General features: G+C 39.5%; 1 long non-coding RNA gene across 2 annotated transcripts in view; it reads left to right on the top strand.

Annotated features, from left to right (window-relative positions):
• Window positions 1-2,113: 2,113 nt before the first annotated feature.
• Window positions 2,114-21,491, top strand: part of LOC106034211 (uncharacterized) — a 33,363-nt gene continuing 13,985 nt past the window's right edge. Inside the window, exons 1-5 of one of the 2 annotated variants that reach the window (XR_010830358.1) lie at window positions 2,114-5,806; window positions 6,346-6,514; window positions 6,673-6,739; window positions 7,275-7,470; window positions 13,659-13,848. This is a non-coding gene — a long non-coding RNA (uncharacterized lncRNA). The remainder of the gene's footprint in view (window positions 5,807-6,345; window positions 6,515-6,672; window positions 6,740-7,274; window positions 7,471-13,658; window positions 13,849-21,491) is intronic. The other variant, XR_010830359.1, reaches the window with a different exon arrangement.

Raw genomic sequence — 21,491 nt, 5'->3', positions numbered from 1 at the left:
ATGTTCACACCCAAAGCTGGTTTAATTAACTTGGATTTAGACCAGGGCGTAAGAGAGGACATGTCGATTTGGTTATTAATCAGAGGGGAAGGAGCCAGCAGCTCTATCTCTGCTCCATTTCAAGCTCTCCAATAGATTAGTGATGTGACCTTGGGCAGATCTCCTGGCATGTTTTTGCCTTGCTTTCCTCAGACTGGATATAATCAATTTCTCAGAATAGATGCAATAGTGAATTCAGAGGCGTCTGTGAAACTTAATTCCCTGCATGCGGAAAGGTTTTTGGCAGCTGCCAGGGAGTGCAGCTCTATGGGGAAGGGGCAGGGCCTGCCTTCTGCCTGATTCAGCTCCTCATAGTGCCATCACTGCGAGGAGTCATAGGTGCTGCCGCCCCTCGCAGCGATGCTGTCTCTCACGGATTCTCAACTGCAAAGTACATGCAAGTGTAAAGCGTTTGAACTGGCTAGGATGGTCCTAACCAGGGGTTTGGTTTCCATTCACCAGTATGGATAAGAAGTCCACTTTTTGATATATATATATATATTTTTGGATGAGGGATAAAGATCCTCTTCAGGAAAGCAATATTTTCCCTGTTTTGCCTCCATGTGTGGAACAGCTGTAACAAGGTGTCTGGCACTTGTGATGAGCCAAAGGTGGAAAAATCATCACTCTGCTAAATTACAGCAAGTGCTGCTGTCAGGGAGGCACAGGTAGGACTCCTCCTATGCTCCTGCTGTGGGTACAGCTGGGCACAGCTCTCTGCCTCTCTGCTGCCCGTGCCTCTGCTGGCAGGACACCTCCTGCTGAAGGCCTGCTCCCACAAGCCACTCTTTGTGGGAGGTATGTTCTTGTTGACTTCTTGGCCAACACCATTTAGCCATCTGCTGGTGTTCTTGGCTGATCCAGCCTTGCTCCTTCCCTGCTTCCAGTCAGTCCATCATGGAAAGTGTGAAAGTCCTCAGCAACTATCTGCTCATTTGCTATTTGGTCATAGATTGGACTAGATGATCTTGAAGGTCTCTTCCAACCTAAATGATTCTGTGATCTATGTCCTGGTGCAGCTTTGCTAGGTGCTTCTGCGTCATATTTCCGTTGTTGTTTATTGTTATTCTGGTTAATGCTCTTTAGTTTGTTTCTCTCAGACAAACCATGGCTTTAAAAGTAAGGGAAAGGGCCTATGGGCTCAGGATAATTGCCATGGTTTTGTAAGGGTCATATTTTGGTGCACTCAGTCTTGCTTTGAAACATCAGAAGGAATGCAGGGAAAAAAAAAATCCTTTTGCCTTGCAAAAAATAAATGCCTTTTTTTTTTTTTTTTTAACTCATCAGAATTGATAGTGAGAAGAGATTCTCACTTCTTAATTGTCCACAGTGATCCAGCACACACTTCTTGATCAGAACTGGTTGAGAAATCGGATATTCTAGCCTCACACAGGGGTGCTCCAAAAGAGATGGGAAGTGAGAAAAGCAAGGTATGACTCTTTGCTCACAGCCTGCTTATGGGTTTATTTAATAGATGAGAGTTTGCACACAATTAACTAATTGAGCAAAAGTCAGCTCTTGGGGTGAAGAGCAGGCCTTCCGAAATAAGAACTCAGCATCATTTGAAGGGCAAACACTTGACACTCGACATGAACTTAAGCAGGAACTGACTTTCAAAGGTAAAAATGTCTATCACATTTAAGTCTACACACATATTCTCTTCAATATTTGGGATTCTAAGCTCTTTGAAGGTAGTCTCTTCACTTCCCCACAAAGCACTTTTTTGTTCATCTTTGCAGTAATTTTCTGTCTTCTCTTCCCCCCTGCTCCCAATCCCCTTAACGTTACAAAAGAGTTTGCTTCTGGGATGAGATTTTGCTTGCTGAGTTTCATCCCCAAATTATATTTTACAGATGACTTTGAAATTCCCTGTAAGTGTGCTCTCATTATTGGGTATCTTTGATACAACTTTAAATACAGCTGTGCAGACATCGCCGCTATTAGTGATAGGAAAATATAAAACTTACAAAGAGAAAGGAATAGTCAGAGCCAAAAAACCTTGTGATAGATAAAAGTAGCAGTATGTTTCAGATATGGGACCCTGGCCTCGTAAACATTGCAAGCTCTCTGAATTAGTCACTTCACACAATATTCTTAGGGGAGTTTTAATCAGACCATATTGTACAGTGGCTCATCCTGAACGTATTTAGCCTGGGGATTGTTACCCTGACCTGTTTTAGTTTTCTTCTTTCTCTCTCCTGGAGTTTGGTACAGCAAAAGAGCAGATACCTAGCAAGAGCAAGACAATCAAGGCTGTCTTGTGCTGAATAAGAGGCATGCTTAAAGAATTTTGACTATAAACTCTGCAAACCACATACATTTTTCAATACACTGAAGGACCAGATGAAGGGAAATACTGGGCATGCAAAGAAAATGTGGATACTTCGAATGAGAGTAGAAAATCCCCATTACTAATGTTTCTCCCAACAAGTCAATCCCGTTTGTGTTATTTTATTTTATTTTATTTTTTTCCTCTTCCCATAGGGGCACCTCTTCCCATAGGGGCAGAGTTAGCAGGTAAACCTACTCAGCCAAGAAGGCTGCTGCCCCAACAGATTCACACCGCAATGGACAGCGACTTGTGATCCCTCATCTTTGTGGAAGGGAAACCTACCTGTCCTGAGGTCTGCAAAGTTTTTCTGTTTGCTTGCAGCAGAAAGGCACCAGCAGAAACCACCCATGCCTTCATGCTCCCTGTAGCGACTCTTGGACATCTCTGCTCTGCCCAAGGTTGCGGGGGCTCTCCTGGGAAGATTGCTGAGGTGGTGAATGAGCAAGCTCACAAGATCATGAGATCACCACCAAAGATTTTGTTTGTCACCTCATCTCTGCTTCAGAATGAAAATGGGAGGTTTTTGTTTTCAACTTTTGTGTGAGTGTACTGTAAAACTTTCTTTGTACTTTATGGGAATGTATATCATATCCCTCACCATTTCAAAGTCTCCTCATGTAAGAAGCACTTGGAGATCATGGTCCCAGCATAGAGAAGAAGAAAAGTTGTAAACTTTGAAAGGGGTTTCAGATAGGGTTTTATGAATAGGGATTTATGTGTGGCAAATACTTCCAGTAGGCTGGAAGTTGCCTTGGTGTACATGTGTAGAAAAATCTGTCAAAAATTTAGATTTCCTTTGCGTGAAGCTCTTGGCTGATTTGCTCAATCAACAGAGTATGTTGTACAGATTCTCAAGAAGCAGGAGGAGCTAAGTGTTTCTGAAATCCTCCCGCTGTGCCGTTTTGAGAACTGGTATTCATGTAACGTGTACACTGCATCTCTTAGCATTTAGCCATTGTTCTATTTCTGAAATCATCATGCTGTGTTGTTTTGAGAAGAGGTATTCATATGCCACAGATCTTTTAGTGCTGAGCCATTGCTTTGCCATGTCAGAAATGGCAGAAGGAAGCAGATAATATGGCCAGCACTGATGGAGAAAATGGTATTAAAATTCATCAGAAGCAGGATCGAGGATCCCTTACTGAGATGTTATTTGATCAATTGGGATGCAAATGGATTAACAGAGAGATGATCTTGTCTTGGTAACCTGATAATGTTTTTGTTTGTAGGCAAAAGCACAAAAAGCTGACAAGAGGAAGATGGAGATATAATTTATGCAAACTTCATGATGCTTTCGCTACAGCAGTAGACACAATAAGGCTAATATATGGGGTAGGCAGTATGGTACAAGGGGTGACATGTCTGAGTGGATTAAGGGGTGAGATCAACATGGACTACAGAGAGATCATAATGCTTTGGTGTTAACTTGAAAGGAGGAGCAGAGAATTACATGGATGAGAACTGGATCTAGATTTGTTCCTCTTATTTATACCATTTGTCTGAGGCCTAAGGAAAATGAAAGTGCTGTAAAGCAGAAATATTTACAAATAATGCAGAAACAGGGAGCACTGCCAATACAAAGAAGCTATGTGTGTGTGTGTAAAGATGAATGACCTAGATAAAAATTAGAGTAATGAGGAGCTGGACAAAACAGAGGACCAGACTCTGAAAGATCATACTGTGCAAAAATACAGTTCAGGAAAATGTAGTTCGGGAGAAACAATGAGAAGAAATTTGAAGCAGAAGGATTAAAATAGGTGCACTCACATGCAGAAATTTACAGAAACGTTTGCAAATTGTACATTAATAGTGGATTGAAGTATTTAGAAATTACTGTCCTTTAGGACTACAGAACTACTCGTACTATCATCTTCATTTCTGATCACCTGCTTATAAAGAATTATTAAAGATATAGAAAAAGATACAGCAAGAGCAAGCAGAATAATGCAGGGTTTGGGGGACACCAGTTGTGCCAAATAAGCCAAAGGAATTAGGGCTATATTCTGTGAAAGAGAAGGCTGAGAGGTGAGATCATTTTGCTCTGTGAAGTTCTTGGGGGAATAGGAAGAATGGTTGATGCCAGACAATTTGAATTTGTGTCAAATACGAGAAGCAGAGGGCACAAATTAAAGTTTTGCATTATATGGAGGGAGTTCCCGCAAGGAATTTAGTTTAGAATTCCTTTGTGCAGGGAGCAGATAATATACAAGATGCTGAAAAGTGCTCTCTGCTATACAGAAAGCCCAATGGGAACACAAATTTTTACTGCTATATCCCAATGCTGCATCTTTGTCTGAAGAGTGCTTTAAAGACAGTACCATTCTTCTAGAGAATACAGGAGAGGGCCATAAGAAAAAATAACCCATCTCATCCTCGTGAGAATACTCTAAGAGTTTCTCCTGGATTATTGGTAGCAGTTTCAGAGAGGCTGGATATCTGAACCCTTTCAAAAACTTCAGCTCTGAAGGAATTGTTTCCTGGAAGAATCAGTGAAGTAGCTTTGAAATTACACAGGACTGGCACTGACATTATGAGACCCCTTTGGGATGTAGGACTGAGAAGACTGAATTTCTGCTTTGACGTAGTTTTTGCAAGTTTTAAAGGATTAATAATAATGCAGCGGTGGAGATAAAAGGTGTGTGGCAAAGTCTGTAAGACACAAATGAAATGTGTCTTTATTTGAATGAGTCTAAAAAAAATAAATCAGATGGCATACAAGAAAAATATTTATTGGGGATAGAATTTGTGGTGCAATAGATGGAGATGAATTTACCTGTCTCTCTGGCATTCAGGTGGGAGGTAGATGAAAGTCTGAAGTTTAATAAGAGAGAACTCTGAGTCCCTCCACCACTCATTTCCTTCCTTCCCTCTCCCATTAGTTAAGTGAAATACATCTGCAAGGTATTGGTTCATCGAAAATAAACAGATTCTTAACTTTTTTTTCTCCACTAAACTGTGTCACAAATTTTTGTATGCGAAGCAAACACTTGTAAAGGCTCTGACTCAAAGAAATGTATTTGGCTTCTGTTCTGCCCCTTTTCATTAGGGGCTCTGTGGGCTTCCAGCATCTGAAGGACTCCTTGACCTGTCAGTGACATCTGCTAGCTTATGGCATCTTAGCTTTGTACACAAACTGCTTGCAAGAGAGTCTAAATCCAAACCTCAGAAGCAGAGCAGCAGTTGTAAACTAGTCTTTCATACAAAATATAAAAGAACTAACCCTATTACTGTACGAATCCAAAAATGGAGGCTGTAAGCCTTTGATGTCTGCAACTTGATTTCCTTCTTCCTCCCTCAGAGTGAATACACCGTTGGGCATCACTTGTTGACACCAAGTGATTCAAATGCACATGGGAAGACAAAAAGAAAGGAACCTGATCCAGTCATTTACAGAATGGAGTATATACTGCCATACAGTGAATTATTTTTACATAGGTAATTAATAATAGAGAAACAATGTAGTGACAGTGTGAGTCCCAGGGGAGAAAACTGTCAACCTATTTATTCATTTATTCTTCTCTAACTAAATTGATGGAATAGTCTGATGCCTTTCTGGATTCCACACAGCTGATGAAACTGCAAACAAGTTTAATTTAAATAACAGGCAAATCTTCCAATTAGCCAAAACCTAATTCTTATGCCTTGAATTGATGAACTGCATGTACCATGGCCTCTGTCAGTCTCAAGGGCTAAAAAGCTGCCCACTAAAAAATTCAGACGTAGATCTGAACATTTTGGGCATGGATTCAAATACATTAATCTGCTGTGATTTGCCAAGTGTCTATAACTGTCCTCTGGAATCATAAGTTCATGTTAAGTGGGATATCAAGAATTCTTTCATATAAACTCATGTTTGAGCTATGGGGCAGTTTAAGGCAACTAAAACAGTTATTGGAAGAATAGAGAGGATGGCACTGAATTCTGCTGCCTAATGAATAGCTAAGTCCAGTGTTCTGTGTGGCTTACTCTTCCAGAAATTACATCGTGCACAGTGGTCGAAATCCCAGTTTCAGTAGGGGAAGGATTTTGATAATAATTAAGTGCTACTAATCTGAGAACAAGCCAACAGCCAAAGAATCCCCACACAAGAATATATCTCACAGTTTATTTCTCTCATGAGGCAGGTGTTCCTGCATGTAAAAGGTAAGATCCTAAACTGCAATTTTTTAAGTGAAGAAGTTTGTGCATTTTTTTTTCCTGTGGCTTAACACTTCTCTCAGATTTCATGTCTCTACGTTTGCACCTCTTTGTTTTCCCATCTTTATAAATTAAGAATCACCTCTACTTCAATGTTCTTGCAGATTTTTAATGCAAGATGCTGGCTGGCATACATGTGGAATAAGAATCCCCAGAGCGTATTAGAGGACAGTGAGTAAAGAATGATTTTTGAAATAACTAGCTACAGCTAAATCATGATAAATCATACTATTTCATTGAATTTATCTTCTGCATATTAAATTTACGAAGCTGTGTCATGTTGAAATATTGAAATATCTCCAATGTAATCCACTGTAATCCATTGTTGGGAGTTGCAGGGGGAAAGGGCAGTGAAAGAAAAGGTTGGCTGCCATTAGATAACCAATAATCTGCACAAGCTCTCAGAGCTGGCAGCAGAGCTGCCGTCTCAACACTAGTTTCAGCCTGGGAGCGATTGACACTCCCTGTACCAGCTATTTGGCTGGAACTTAAATATGTCACTTGGCACTGAGAGTTGATAAAAGCCCTGTTATTTTCTGGGCTGAGAGCTAAACAAGACTGCAGCCTTCCTAAATTATTACACAGAGCTTATAAGGAATTGTTGGTTTATGTGAAGTAATTTAATCAACCTGATCATTAGATGAATTTGCTGCTTCCACACTTTATTCTAATTGTGTTTGTTTATACATGTTACACTTTTGCCCAGTTATTTAGTTCTAATTAATAAATTGGAAACAAGCATGGTATGAATGTCTGCTTCCCAAGACCACCTTCCAGAAGCGGAGGAGCCTGCAGGAAGGCAAGCAGCATTGTGAGACACACAAGCCATTCTCCAGAGTTGTCCTTGCAGACCCCCAAACCCTTGACCCTGGCTGGAAAACCCACCATTCACTGAAGGCCTGGTATCTTCCTTAAAGCTTTCCTTCTTGCAAGTCTGTGCATACTTCATCACTTACCTCTGCATTATTTGTAAGGATATGGTTAACATTTGGGATACAGGCACTCTTGGGAACAGTATAACATTTGCTGTTAATCTAAAGGAATATGTCAAGGAGGCCTAACGTGTGCCCCTTCGCTGCCTTTGTTCTCTGGGTCCTTTTCTTTCCATGTTCCTCTATTACAGGACCCTTTGTGAACATACTGTCTATCACATCCCAATTCATTTACAAGCTGGTGGATAAAATAAATCCCTCCTGCAGAACAGAACTGGAGTCCATGGTATAAAGGTCTCATTGTGAAACCAGCAAACTCAAGTTGTTTTTTTTTTTTTTTGAGGAAAAAGCAGTGTTTCAGGCTACGTCTTTTCAGGCTGAAATAAATAATAATCTTAGTTTTAGTTCTATTCATGTACTTTTTATATGTACACATCTTTTGTCATCTGCCTGTGTAGGGAGATATCCTCTAACTGCAAGAGGACTGTTGTATCTCCCTATTGCCAAGCCAGTAGCATTTTGTATGTCATTTATTGAAGTAAGACTGCTGTTTGGCAGAGATTTGCAGTGCAACGGTCTTGTCTAGTTTCTGTCAGTAGGAAGGTGCTGACTTTGAAGGAAGCCAGACTGGGGCTTAACTGCACAAGAGAGAAGCTTCATAGTAGAGGCATCTGTTACTAAATATGACTGGGAAAAGATTTCTCCAAAAATTTCAAGATTATGTACCTTCCCACACTTTCTTTTGTACTGGGATGAAATCAGAATCTTTTGAAACAAAACTAGGAGGTGCTGCAGATAGACACAGTCTTTGGAACAACATCTGGTCCAGGAGATGCTCCTCCAGAAAGCCATTGGGTGTGCACAACCAGCATCAATATGCAAGCAGTGCAGAGGATGAGGAGTGGGACCTGCCTGCAAAGGACAGCACAGATGCACCTGAAAGAGGTGTACCTAGGCACCACTTCTTGTTTAGGGTTACCTAACACACAACATGTAAAGTCCAGGGTGCCTGGATTGGAACAAGGGCTTCGGCCTAACAGGCTGGTCGGAAAAGCCAAGGCCCAAGCTGGGGTGTTGGTGCATGGTCACCCACATGGTTGAATCGTGGGCCCTGTTTCAGCCTCTGCTACCTCCCAGTCTCTGCCTAGATAAGATTTGAAGGATGACACAGGTGGGGATCTGTACCCGTGGGCTGTATGGGTGAGGTTGTGCTTGGGGGGGAGGAAAGGCTGGAGACCTGTGGGAACCGTTGCTGCTTGTCATCAGGGCCAGAGAAGGCCCAGAGAAGTGCCCAGCGAGTCACTGTGTTGGCTGCCCTCCTGCTCCTGTTACTGGGTCTCAGCCTCTTCCACACAAAGTATGGCAGCCTGAATGAACCCTGAGCCCCTGGAGCAGGGCTGTGTTATTTATGTAGGCGTGAATCCCCTAATACTGGGTTGGTGGGTCTTTTGGAGAGGAAGTCTTGCTCTTCTCTCTTGCTTTGATGAAAAATCCCATGCCTCTTGAGGCTTGTACATTTGCTCCCATTAAAAATTTTGACATTGAATTTGTGGAAAAATACTCTACCAGGAAAACTCCTGATCAGGTCAAATATTAGTTTAAGTCTTAATAATTCTACAAGCCTTCTCTGTTTTAGCAGATGTCTGATTTTTTAAAGGCCTCTGGGAATGATGTATTTTAAGCTTATTTAATTTGGAGAAGAAGATGACTGTGGCAGGGAATGGTATCAGGTATAGATGAAGAGGTAATATGGAAGCTGAACAGCAAAGTTCTTGCAGAAGAACAAAAAATGAAAGAAAAGGAACATGTAGCTTAGGACGGCAGAAAAAGAAAGGGAAGATGGGTTCATGAAAAAGTGTCCATGTATTCAAAATACTTGAACTAAAATATTCTGTGCAGAAGAGCATAAACTGAACACCAATCTTTCTAGATTTTTGTGAATTGAGAGCATAAAGAGTTAATTTTTTTCTGTATTTTTTTTCTCTTTTTCTGCCCCACTGTGGCTTATTTTTTTTTAATGTCAGATCTACATTGACACTCATATCAAAAAGCATGTGATTTAACATGATAGATCAGCTACTGAGAAGGGGTAGGGGGGAACTGACCCTACTATTGAGATATATGATACTTATTTAGAGAGATGACATATATTCTTGATGAGATGCGCAGGCATAAGTTGTACACTCCTCATTCAAGGTTACTTATAAGAAAGGAGGAAAAGAAGCTGGGTTTGTTCTCCTGCCCTCCTTTCTTTTATTTAAGATAGAAAATACCGTATTTTCTGCATTAGAAATACTATATACTGTGGCTGAGTGAGAGAACAGATGAACTGTGATACCACTTGACATTTATACAGGAAGAGTTGGGCAGGGATAATAGTTTTAGTTAGCTGATGGGGGGATTTTAATTTCTTTTTTTCGTCTACATAAATATAACTTCAGTTCACATATTCAAAGCATAAGATGTCACTCCTTCTACAATTAGGAAAGCACCACTACTTTTTGCAGTATTTCATAAAGGTGATTTGTAGAAAGCAATATTCTCCTGATGTGTTTGGATTATTCTAAACTGTTTGAAGGAAAGTCAAGAAAGAAATCCATAACCCCCAATAATATTTTATACGGGTGAAAAGGCGATGGAAGAGCTTCCTAAGACATGCCTGAAGTTAAATTGTAGGTGATAAAACTCATCTGCAGGGGGAGACTCTCTAGTGTAGTTGGCTAAGAATTTCTCTAAGTCAGGGAAAAATGCTGATTCGCTGAAAGAATTTCAGAAAATAAGCTGTTTCATTTTGGTGAATTATTTGTTAATAAATCGCATGTGCAATAATAGATATTTGCTATTTACAAAAATGATAAACATTGAATTTTTTCAGTCAGAGCTAACTTTTTCTTTTAAAATTGAATTTAATTTTTACTAGAAAAGAGAAACTAGGTCATGTGAAGCATTTCAACTGAACAAAACCCATTTTTTGGCTGTTTCATTCTGCAAAAAGATGTTCTTTCCAATCTACATTATTCTATGATTCTGTGAGATTTCATTTTTGAGGCTGGAAGAAATAATTGAAATATAAAATTTTTATGGATATGAAAACTATTTGCTGCCTACCCCTGCTTTCTAATAACGTCTTGATATCTGTCTCAAAAATCTTACATACAACCAAATTTCTCTGCATCTTTTTTCTGACAGAGAGAAACTCAGTAACCTGAATAAAGATATATAATTTGTTTGGTCTTTCTTTTCCCTAGGCTCCTGTGTCAAGAGCAGTGGCATGATTTTTAACTTCCAATTTTCAGTAGAAAATAAATGAAAAAAATGCTGGAAATATGCATGAAATCTCTCCATCATAGTTGGAAAAGTCTGAAAAAATTGTAGTCCACTCTGCTTTCCATTTGTGACTGTCTATTTATGATAGCTTTTAAATGGCTCACATGAAACGTTTTCTTTACACCCCTTGCCTTTTACTAGACCAAGGCCTCCAGACCATCACAAAATGGATGATTCTGGGAGGTGTTCTTAACGACCTGAAAATTGAAAATGAGACTATCAATCTTTAATATTGGGTGGAAATTTTTCAAATTACTCTCTATTGTCTTAGTGTTTTTGGAAATTAAGGTAGGAGAATATTTCATGAAAAACATCACAGACAACCATAGCAGAAAAGTATGAAACTAAGAAAAGGTTCTTTGGTACTAGAAAGCCAGAGTGACAACCATTCTTCACCAAGATCTAGTATTTGGATGAGAGTACCTATATAATTCAGGAACTTAGAAAGAAAAAAACGATGAGGTTATGACAGCAAGCGTGGGGTCTCTAGTTAGTCGTTGACACTTATCAAGCTGAATGGACACATTTTGGGTATTTCTGGTAGAAATGGACTTCTGGTTTACCATCTCCAAAACTTCAGTATAACACATCAGGGAGTAGAAACCTAAAGAAGCTTCTAAAGGTAGCAAATATATATATATATATATATATATGTATACACACACACACATATATTTGCTATCTTTAGAAGAAACATAGATATATATGTTTATTTATTTATTTATTTATTTTTCTCCTATTTTTCTTCTTTTTCTTCTCATTTTTATTAAGACCGTACTTTCAACCCTAATGTTTAGGTAGAAACTGCAGAGCTGATTTCCATCAAGGAACGATGAGCTAATGATTCACTTTATTAGTGAATTATGCAGTCATCACGCCAGGACATTGGAGGGAGTGACTCTGATTTCAGTTTAGTTTGCCTGTGTGAAACAAGGGAATTTAGAAACAGGTTGATGTGGTCTCCTCTAAAATTACTCAGGTCATTTGCAAGTCCGTTGCAGTTCACGTTGCAGTCCACTACCTATGGTTATTCATTAATCAGATACTTATAAATATGCAAGAAATGGAAAGGGAGATTCAATTTGTAAGCAACCCATCTGCAAGAGCTTATAATTAGGGCTTCCATATTTCTGAAAGATGTTAGACCTGCTCAGCATGTATACCCCAGGGTGGATGTGTGTTAGATGTACCAGATGATTGCAAACCCTCAACAAATATAGGAATATCTTGAAATACGTGTACAACAAACAGAAAATGGGAAAACCCATTTATCTGTAGTGGCCCTCACAACAATGTTTCACATCAGACAATTATATAGACAAAACCAACAGTACAGTTATGAGAAGATATATGGGTTTCTAGTCTCCATATGGCAATTTTTGAGTCCCACCATTTACTGGAAGACAAGGAGCCCATGTGAATCACCTGAGACACTGTTGTTATGTGAATCTGAATCAGTCACATTAACCACTGGTTAACAGCAAAGTGCAAGGCAAATTCCAAGGAAGTGATGGGACTTACACCTAGACAATGAGAGCAAATACTTTAGATTCAATCTGTTTTGAAATTTTTATTTGTAAAAATGGAAATGATCCTTCAATACTTTATAGTAGCTTTTAATATTATTTTTACCCCCAAACTACTGTTACTTTTGTCTGTTTAGCAGGTATATGTTAATATTAGTTTACTCTTTCTGATTTTGCGTTTGCATATCTGTACTTTAGACAATGTTGAATAGGTTGTATCTTGTTTTTGATATTTAAGTCCCCTTTCTGATTCTTCAACAGAATAGAAAGTGGGCCTGTGATCTCTTCCACGGTGCCTCTACAATACAGTTGTTATTACAAATGATGCCACTTTAGGCAGGATAGACACAAACAAACCATAAGCTCAGAATTGCCCATTGTAATCAAATTGGCTATTTTCCAAACAATTCACAGTCTCTCTCCCAGTGTGACCTTTCAGAGCCCTGCACTCAGCAAAATAGGGTTATATTACCTTTCATGCACTACTGTTCATTTTCAGGAGAAAGCCAGGATTATTGCTCAAATTCTGTTCAATTACACTGGAGCAACCTCATTGTTTTCAGGGGAGGGCACAAACAAGTCAAGTTGGCATATGGTACAGATGTGTGTTTTGTGTTACACAGAAATGGGAAGGGTTAAAAGCATGCTGTGTAATAAAGATGTGACAAGCCGAATGCTTAGTAAGAGAATGGATGCTGTTTTCCAGTTAGTCCAGTTACCCTCACCTGGCCTTGATAATGGTTTCCAGAGGCATAATTGGACGTAACGTATATGTTGGGCAGGAGCCAGAAAGGGAGAGGTGGGGAGATAACTTTTTTACTTAAACAGGTAAAAGAGCAAAAGGCAGCTGGAGTTAGCAATTCTTTAACTTGGGGGACTTGGGCTCTAGGCTATTTCCACTTTCCTGTCTTCTCCCCTAGCATTATAGCTGCTCTTAGAAATCTTTGATCTTTTATAGATACTTAAAAAAAATAATAAAAAACCAAACGATAGATTGCCCAGCAGAAAATTATTTACATGAAAACTCCTGCCTAAGCATAATTTTTTCTTGAGATGACATCTGCTTTGAAAACACAACTCAATTTCATCTCAGATGTAAAAGTAACACCCTCCTTATTTTTTTATTTTATTTTTTGCTGACAACAAGAGATACAGAGCTTGCTGACAGTATGTGGCTGATAGCTGTATCAGTCAATCCTAAATAGTCTATAAATCCATGTACAGTATAAAATATCATTGATTTATGTAATTGGGAATTTTTAGCAATACAATTTTGTGTAATTATGTTTGTTTTTCCCTATCCAGAACCTGCTTCCCTGGTGAATCTGGGAACAGCCTCTTATAGTACAGAGCCACTATTTATTCCGCCCTTGTGCTTCCCTTGAGTATAAGTTATGATATATCAGCATTGTCTTTGAGGTCTACTGAATCTGTGGATATGCAATACTCTGAAGAGTGGAGACGGAATGAAGTTGAAAGGATTCATGAATAAAAAGTAAGTGGATGATACTTCAAACTAAAGCACAAATACTGCATTGCCTAAATGGAGAGAAATTGCTCCTTTTGCTCAAGTAGGAGCAGTGGCAGTAACAATAAGCTAGGATTATTTTGGCCTTTGGTCTCAGGCTCAGTTGTTATCAGAGCGTGGCACACAGCAGCTACTTGGAATACTTTCTTTTCACATGATGGTCTCAGGTGAACTTTGGTGAGGAAAATAAATATCCTACTGGGTATAAAGCCTTATAGGTCTCTGAGAGAAGCTTTGCCAACTCTAAGTGATCCCCCCCTAACCTGCAGCACCTCCAAAAATAAATAATCTTTTCAATCCCAAATTCTTGATAAATGGAAAGCACTATTCTGCTCCTGGTATTGTCAATTTTCTCTCCTTTTTCAGGCAACCTGACTATTCACACTCAGTATATAAACATACTGCATGAGGTAAATAGGTATCAAGGCTAGTGCTGTTTTTGAACATAGATCATCATTTTACTTACTCCCTTACATCATTTAACTCTGTTCTTCTGACCCTGGGACCTGGTAATACACACTGCAACCAATAACCATAACTCCATGATCCGTATAGAATACGTGAGGGATGGTGGCAAGTATATAATTTATTACCTTCAGTAGTGCTGTGTTATTATTATGTGACTGTTAGAGCATTCATAGTTTGACAGATTCCTATTAGCCAGTCAGTCAGAGTATGTACTGTATTATTTTACCAATACCTGATGCATATCTATAAAGTTTGTGATCACTGCTGTAAGAGAACAGCTGAATTGGCTGGGATAGCGTAATCTCCCATCCTGAGGTCTCACCTGAAACATCAGCTTAAGCTGACTAATCTTTTTTAAGGCTAGGAAAAGTCTGGGTAACTTTCCTCCTCTCTTATCCTGAATCCCTGAAAGGAAGTGTCAAAATAGTACATGAAGTTATTTTCATTGTACTCCCATTCCAATAGCAGAAGCTAAAATTACAAGAAATCTTGTACTGCGAGACAGCCTGTTCTCACAAGATTTCCAGGCCATTAACTCAAGAATCACTTTGTTTGGATTAGGACTGCACAAACAGCCAAACTTCAGGTGCTTATCCAAAAAGCATTGAACCAAATCCTTTGAGCTTTCCCCACATACTTAATATGTTATGCAAATACTGACTATATGTGGAGACGAGCAAGATCAGAAAAACCTCCTTGTCCAGAACAAGCAGGTTTCATTCTTGCGGGACAAAAAAAAAAAAAAAAAAAAGCTGTCATGTTTTCTGCTGGCTGGACAAAAACAGTAAAAGTGAGGGGAGACACAGACAAAGAGAGCTGAGGGGTGGAAAGTGAGAGGGGCTGAGGAAGACTGGAGCCAGAAAGCAGTTCTCTGCCAAAGGATGGGAAGAGGATTCAGAGCTGTATATAGACATAAAAAGGTCTGTCGTATTATGGGAAGCTGGGCAACACAACCTCTGTGCCAGCATGGGGCCAGGGCTCAGCTAGGGACCTCTGTGTGGGCTGTAGGGAAGGTGAGCATGGGGCTGTCAGCCCTCTGAGGGATGGGTGCTGCTGACATTCTTTCTCCCAGGGCTAGAATAGCTGGTCGGAGCCTGCTGGATTCCTGCTTTCACCCTGTTTTGGGCAGGGGTGTTGGACTACATGAACTCCGGAGGTCCTTTCCGAGCTCTGTGACTCCAATTCTGTGAAATTATCAAGTGAGAGGTGGTTGTTCTGTGTTTCATGAAGATGTGATATAGGCTGAGTAAGTGGCCAGGCTCAGCCATCAGCTCCTGTCACATCACTAAGTAACTTCTTGGTCTAGCTTGCACAATTTATCCTCCAGCATTTCTAAAATCGAGAAAGAATAGATCAGTCTTTAATGTTTATTTCAGGGTTATGAGGTATAATATTCTAGGGGAAACACATTTAAAGAGTATCAATCAAAATTAAAGAAACTACATGGGAAAAAAGCAATTTATTTTATTTTTTTTTTTTTTTTTGTGATTTCAATTGCACAGGCAACCTGACAAAACATGTTGCACATAATAATGATGTCAGTTTTTACTAGGAAAGTAATCAATGTGATCAAACAAATTTTAATCAAGGTATCTGAAACAAAGTATTTATTATTATATAGATTCTTACCTAATGCATTACAATGGTATGTTAACAAGCTGGCATGAAGTGCAAATCTTTAAGGTGAAACAGCGTGATTGTTAAGTGATCGTGAGTCCTGCTTCATCCAATGAATGATTGGCAGCAGCACAGAGAGAAGGGCTTGCATGTGAAGTAGTACTACTGATCTTGCTCCTGAGGAACAATGCAATAAAGTACTGGCACAGCTGTGTTTTTTAATGATTTCATGAATGTTCAAGCAAATAAGGCATGATACTTTATATTACCTCATGATGAAATAAGAAGCAAAGCTGGAATCAACAAAGGTTATAGAAAGGCTCCTTTTTGCCTTGCCAAAAAGACACTCAAAAAAGCTGACAGACACTCAAAAGCTGCTGGAAAGAGAACGGGGTTTATGAATTCATGCTATAAATGAGTTAAAGTGTTACTTGCAATTCTGGTTAGATGATCTGACCTAAAACAGCAGGGTAAGCTTCTCTCCACCTAGCTTTAGACATTTACGTGGCAAGAATTTAAGGATTACAGTCACCATAGAATCCCTTTATAATCAGTAAAGAGAATAAGCATTTTTAGGGAGAGATTCTTTTGATTGGTTCCAGTTGTTTTCTTTAGGACAATATGATTTGTGAGTTGATAGTTATTAATCTCATCAAAGACTATAAGGTTCAACGTGACTACGCTTATGCTGATGTTTAGTCAGAATAATCCTCCTCTCCCTCACCTCAGATAATAACATTTTGTTTGTTGTATCTTGCATCAGCTAAGACATCACAAGATGTTTTCTGAGAAGGTACTCAAACTTTTGAAAAAAACTTACAGGAGAAGTTCTCTTTTCTCAGTGCTCAATGAGAAGCCAACTATTCAACATTTTCCCCAGGAAAATGGGGTCATTTTTTGATCAGCTCTGCCAAGCTGGGCTGACTGGAAGAAATTATGGATGTCACCCTGCCTTCTTCAACAGAGCATTTACAGCTCTGTTTGAGAGGAATGTGAGTGAAATGCTCCACTACGTTATTCTCTTCCCACATCTTTGGTACGAATTAAAACCTTGTTCCTCAGTAGCACACCATTAGTTATGCATTTTGAATACCGACCAGAATAGACTTGAGGTGAAATGTGGAAGATCTTTGTCATAGCATCTCTCCAGTGAATCCCTGTGTGAGATGGGGCACTGATGCATGCGAAAGAGCTGTTGGTGGAGTTGGTAGTGCCACTCCAGAATGGCTCCCCCACCTCTGCCATAGTCATAGTCCTTTCAGAAAGGATTTCAGCACAGACTATCTACCAGAGTAGATATCCAGAGAGATATCCAGAGTTGCTGAAAGTCTTGAACCCTGGATATCTTCAGTAATAACTCTGCTATTTATCTGGAGCTCTCTGGTTTCTAGGTGTCTTCTGCAGCTGCTGCACATAGAACATAACCTCCAACAGCGAAGCTGAGCTAAAGAGCTCACATTCATGCCATGTTCTTGAATAGGTGGGTGAGGAGGTGTTGAAGTAGTAATGTTTGTCCCAGGGATGTGTTGTTGATTTTAAGCAAAGTGTGTCTCAGGAAGCACAAGCCCACAGGAAATAGCAAAGGGTCTGCAGGGTCACTAAATATAGTCCTCTGAAATCTCAGAAAAACCCATTTTATAGCTCTCCATTAGAAGAACCAGCTCCATCTTAAGTGGGAGTGTTCTCCCACTCCTTTCTGCCCCTTTTGTGCAGAAAAAAAGGTACAGGTGCCTCTAAAGGGTTGTCATAAAGTGCAGATGCAGATGCTCAGCAGATTTCCCATTTCCAGGTTGTGATCCATGAATCTTACCACTGCTGAGTACCTAGAGGAGCATTTCAGGTCTGAGTTCACTCTAGGTGGAAGCACATAATTGAAACTGCCTTGAATCTAACACTGAAAGTCCTCAGATGATGAGCAGGTCAGATATCCCCCCCACTTACTATTTCTTACTGTCCATTTTAAGCAGCTTTTCACTCAGCACTAGGTTTTTGAGTCTCTTTGGGGATGGAAAAGTTTCTTTGCTGACTGTGTAGGGATGCTAATTTGGGGTCATCATACTGGGGCTAAGTATCCGTAGGTGCTGTAAAGTTTAACACACATATCTAGTGCAGGTACTCTGGTTCCTGCTATTCTGCATTCAAATGTTCTTCCTAAATGTTTTGGGAACCAAGGATGGAGTCTATATTTTTCTGTCTTCATTGTAAAGATTAATGTCTCAGCCAAACAAGAAATTGTGCACAGCAATAAGCTGCTACTTAATGCTTTTCTCCTATTGCAAAATATGTCTGACAACTGAGAAGAACTTGCTGGGAATTTTCCAACATGATGTTTATCTGTATGAAACATGCTCCTTAGAAGTGAAAACTAATAAATATAGTTTACTGACAAATAGTTTTTTTTTTTTTTTTTCCAAAAGAAAGTTTTTAGATCAGTTCAGCTAAAACTGAAACATTTGCTGAAGGAGCCAGCAATATTTATTCTGAGTCAGTGCAACATCCCTTCTCTCATGGGAAGGATTCAGGGCCAAATGTCATGTCCATGATACAACACTGAGTAGGAATTACAGTGCTGTGGTTCACATAACATATCCTTTCCACTAACCAAAATGAAACATGTCAGTGTGGGAAGGATAAATGGCAATCTTGGGCTGTCATGCAGGAGGATCTTATTATAGATACAGAGATAATGAAACTAATGTATCCTGAGGCAGTGTTACTTAAAAGAATATCAGAACAGGAGAATGTGCACTGAATTTCATTTACTGAGACTTTTACGGTGTATTTGGGGCTAAGTTTCTGCAAACCATACAGAGTCTTGGTCCTTCAGAGCTGAAGTTATGTTTGGACAGCTGGCAATAGGATAAGGGTACACAAGGTTTCCCCATCTTTTGAAGGTTTTTTGTCAGGCAAAGTATGTGTGTCTCTGTGACCCTTTTTATCACTCAATCAATCCTTCGCTGAGATACGCAAAGTAGAAGGTAGGCTGGAGGAACTGAACCCCATATAAGTTTTCCACAAAGCTCATATGTCTGTTAAGCAAATGGTAGAGAGGGTGGGAAGAGCTGATCTGGAAACTAATAAGGTCAACAGATGCACTTTTTGAAGATGATTAGATATGACAGAAATGAAGTTGCTCTTATAACTTATTGAGATTGTATATGTTTGTTTTTGGGTACATTCTTGGATATAGGATAATGCTGTCTTGCCTGTTCCCTTCTGATAGACTCATATTTTCACAGTGTAGGTTAGGATACCAGCATTTATTTCATGGCTACATGTATAAGCAATCTGTAGGCTGTACTTTAAAGTCTGAGTGGGTACACCAGACCAGCTCTCTCCAGCAGCTGACATAACCTATCGTTATGTGCAGGAAACACGTTAATTCTCATAATTAACAGCATTCTGGGTTCAGTGGAGGTGAAGAGATTTAATACACCTTTTAAGCTTACTCACAATATTTTCTTCATCTTCTGCCCACCCTTATTTTATCCCCTCTCACAATAGCTAGTCGGCATAACTTCCTCCTTATGCCTCAAATGCTATGCTGTCACCAGTAGTTATAAAGGGAACAAAACAACCTGAAAGGAAAATTTCCATATGGGAAACTTTTCTTAGCAGGGTATGTTTTATTTTATGGAATCTAGGAAAGTAGCTCGAGACATTTGGAAGTAGACCCACCATATTCTGCTGAAGGTTTGAAGTTTTTATGATCCCACGAGAAAAAAAAAAGTGTAAAGTCCCATGCACATTAGTCTACATGGTATTTACTAACTGTATTAAATGAGTACTTGGAAACCTCAGAATGAATTGAGTTCTGTTATGCTGGGCACACTTCAAACATATGATAAAAGGTGACTTCTGTCTCCAGAGTTTAAGCTTAAAATCTGACAGGCTTACTAGAACATTATAATAGTCCTGTCTCTGGAATGCTGATTTGTGGCCTTGATCAAATCACTTAGGCTTTTAGTTGCTTGAAAAAAAATTACTTCTGCACTTGAAAGTATGAAAAGTCAATAGAGCCACTCACACATGCAGAGGAACTGTGTAGCATTGAAACCTTAGCAGTGAATGTAACATCCTCTTCTTGAGAAGCCTTGCTCTCCCTCATACTCTGTTGTATCTTCTAGCTGAGCTCGTTGCATAAGATCTTTTTAGTCCATTTAAATCAAAATGAGCCATGTTAAAAATACCCCTGACCTTGAACCCTAATATTTAAGCTACCTAGTTTCTATGGGCTGATTGAGATTTGGGAAGAAACACAAGGTGATTTCAGTTAGCAGATCTGACTGGACAGAAAACTTGATCAGATGGCACAGATGACAGGCAGGATATAGCAGAGTGAGATGCAAACCTTTCAAGTCAGTCTATCTGTAGCTCAAGAGACCACGAAGATCCTTATATTTCTGGATTTTGAGCTACATGCTTGGATCTAAAAAATAAAGGATGCTGTTCTTGTCTTTAGACTGATAATCTTAAAAATTTACACATGTATAATGTCAACACATTGAGGCTTCTGGAAGAAAAGTACAAACTGTCCTACTGTTTTTATTACAGCCAGTCTTTATTAAAAATTTTCTCAAGAAGGGAGGATATTTGGATAGAAGTAAGGAGCAGAGTAGTGGGTATAGAAGGAAGAATTGAAAACTTATGGAGTGATTTGGTTTGAGAAGCAGATGCTCACCTAGAATAAGCAGTCTTGGAAATGACAACTGTGAACGAAAGTCTTAAATCTGTTGAGAAAGGAAAGTATGTGATGGGGAGATGTGGACCATGGAGCAAGACAAGTGACTGCAGCAGCAGAGCTGTGAATAGAATGGAGCAGAAGAGGAGTGCTTCCAGAGGTCCTTGGTGGAAGACAAATTTGTAGTGTCAGAGCTCTAGATAAGTCTCTGGGCATACATAAACATTTAGAAACAGCAGAAGAAAAGATGGAGTCCTTTAGTACCTGGATGTTGAGGAGAGTTAAGAACACTTTAATAAGGACAAAAAAATCTTTCTTTGTAAGAAAGACTTCTCAAAAATATATCTTAACAGAGTTGTTAGCTACATGTTCTTCATCTCCATGTTTTTCATGTCTGCCATATAACCTATTTTCCTTCACAGTCCAGAGAAGACCTGACTTCTGCAGCAGTTCAACATGGTTTGAAAGAGCCCTCTGAGGACATAAGCCAAAAGTGTCTCCTATAAACGTCAGCATAGCATATATCTGTAGGCACCTGTCATCCTTCACACGCACAGCAGATGTTTATCTAATTCAACGTATTTATTAACCTGAAGTGTAGAGTGTCCAAGAAAACACTGGACATCCCCACTTTAATCCATTCTTTCAACCTTCCCTGAAGGTCCATCCAAAAGAGACCCTGAGTGTCTGTGATTTGTCAAGGATTCGATAATTGGCAGGAAAGAATGGCTTTGGGCACATGTCCCCTTCCTCCCTCACTGTCTCAAACTTTGTGATCTCATTTAGCTTTGTACTGTCATGTCAGCTTCTTCTGTACTCGCTAGGGTTCAACATGTATCTTGCG

The sequence above is a fragment of the Anser cygnoides genome, chromosome 3, assembly GCF_040182565.1.
Source record: "Anser cygnoides isolate HZ-2024a breed goose chromosome 3, Taihu_goose_T2T_genome, whole genome shotgun sequence".
NCBI classification, from domain to species: domain Eukaryota; kingdom Metazoa; phylum Chordata; class Aves; order Anseriformes; family Anatidae; genus Anser; species Anser cygnoides.
The sequence above is the reverse complement of the archived record's forward strand: the minus strand, read 5'-3'. Positions and strand labels throughout refer to the sequence as shown.